Raw genomic sequence first — 1,751 nt, 5'->3', positions numbered from 1 at the left:
ATGATGGTAAAAGTGTGCATGCAAAATAAATATTCAAGTAAATGCTTCAGATATATGCACACATGTACACACTCACACACACACACACGAACGCATTTGGCACACATACATAAACACACACAAACACACATACACACATACACACACGACAATTAGTTGAGTGTGTATGTGTGCGTGAGAGAGCAGAGGTTATGTGAATGTATACTTACACCATGGACGTTCTTATGTCAGGGCGTGCATGTAAGTGCCATTAGTAGTAGTTTTAAAGGCGGCGAGCTGGCACAATCGTAGGCAACGTGGGGCGAAATGCTTAGCAGTATTTCGTCTACAGCTACATTCCAAGTTCAAATTCCGCCGAGGTCGACTTTACCTTACATCCAGTTGAGTACTGGGGTCGATGTGATTGATCTCCTGCGCCCAAATTTCGGGCCTTCTGCCTATAATAGAAAAGGTCAGTAGTTTGTCTTTTTCTCCCTCCAAATTACATGACAATCTAACGCATGCGTCCTAGAGTAAGTCATTGTCACGAATATTGGACACCTCTTGATGCTAAAAGCTGTATTCCTTTCATAGTAAAATGTGTAACGGAATGCCCTGGATTTGTTATTCTTTTATTCTCTTACTTGTTTACAGTTTTTGATAGTGGCTGTGTGGTAAGAAGCTTTCTTCCCAACCACATGGTTCCGGGTTCAGTCCCACTGCGTGGTACCTTGAGCAAGTGTCTTTCAGTGTAGCCTCGGGCCGACCAAAGCCTTGTGAGTGGATTTGGTAGACAGAAACTGAAAGAAGCCCGTCGTACATACATATTTGTGTGTGTCACCCTTCACTACCGCTTGACAACCGATGTTGGTGTGTTTACATCCCCGTAAACTCGGCAAAAGACAACGAATAAGTACTAGGCTTACAAAGAGCAAGTCGTGGGTCAATTTTTTCAATTAAAGGTGGTGCTCCAGCACGGGTGCAGTCAAATGACTGAAACAAGAATAATATATAAAGAATTAGATAATATTTACAACACACGTACAGGTAACGTAAGTTAAATGAAAAAAAAGCGGAGAGAGGTTCCGGCGAGTTTCGAACTCGCGACCTTCTGCGTGTTAAGCAGACGTGATAACCACTACACCACGGAACCTGATGCTCTGAAGCATTCGATTTTAAAGTTGTAAAGGAAGGAAGGCAAACAAACGACTGAATATAAAAGAAGTGTTAATTGACAGTTATTGCTATGCAAGAAGTATAACAGGTGTACAGGAATATAATATGTACAGGGTCACGACGGAAAGAAACTGCAAGAACAGGCATATAATAGGGTACTATTTAAAAAGAGTGGTCCCGGTGCGCGCACTCGCGTACTCGCGCATCCGCGCTAGCTAGTCGTGACTAGTCGGTCCTTACTTTATGTTTGTGTGTTTTATTTACTTTGTTTTAAAAAATGCTAAAATTATTTACTTTGTGTAAAAAAATTATTTATTTTGTGTTTTATTTACTTTGCTAGGTAGTCGTTGTAGGATCGACTAGTCACAACTAGCTAGCGCAGATGCGCAAGTATGTGAGTGTGCGCACCGTGACCACTCTTCTTAAATAGTACCATATAATAGTGGGGCTAATGCAGTTTCGTACCTCTCCTTGAAAAATGCATTTTTTTGAAAATATTTTTTTCGGATTTCTACGTTTTCGAAGTCGGAGATTACGAGTATGCAAAGTCTGGTACTTATGCTATCGGTTGCTTTTGCACAATCGCTAAATTATGG

The 1,751-nt window shown here is 41.1% G+C and overlaps 1 non-coding gene across 1 annotated transcript; it reads right to left on the bottom strand.

Annotated features, from left to right (window-relative positions):
• Window positions 1–1,059: 1,059 nt before the first annotated feature.
• Trnav-aac lies at window positions 1,060–1,132 on the bottom strand. Its single transcript has one exon. It is a non-coding gene; the product is annotated as a tRNA-Val (tRNA).
• Window positions 1,133–1,751: the final 619 nt, after the last annotated feature.

Source organism: Octopus sinensis, linkage group LG23 (genome assembly GCF_006345805.1).
Source record: "Octopus sinensis linkage group LG23, ASM634580v1, whole genome shotgun sequence".
Taxonomy (NCBI): domain Eukaryota; kingdom Metazoa; phylum Mollusca; class Cephalopoda; order Octopoda; family Octopodidae; genus Octopus; species Octopus sinensis.
This window is presented reverse-complemented; position numbering and strand designations above follow the sequence as displayed.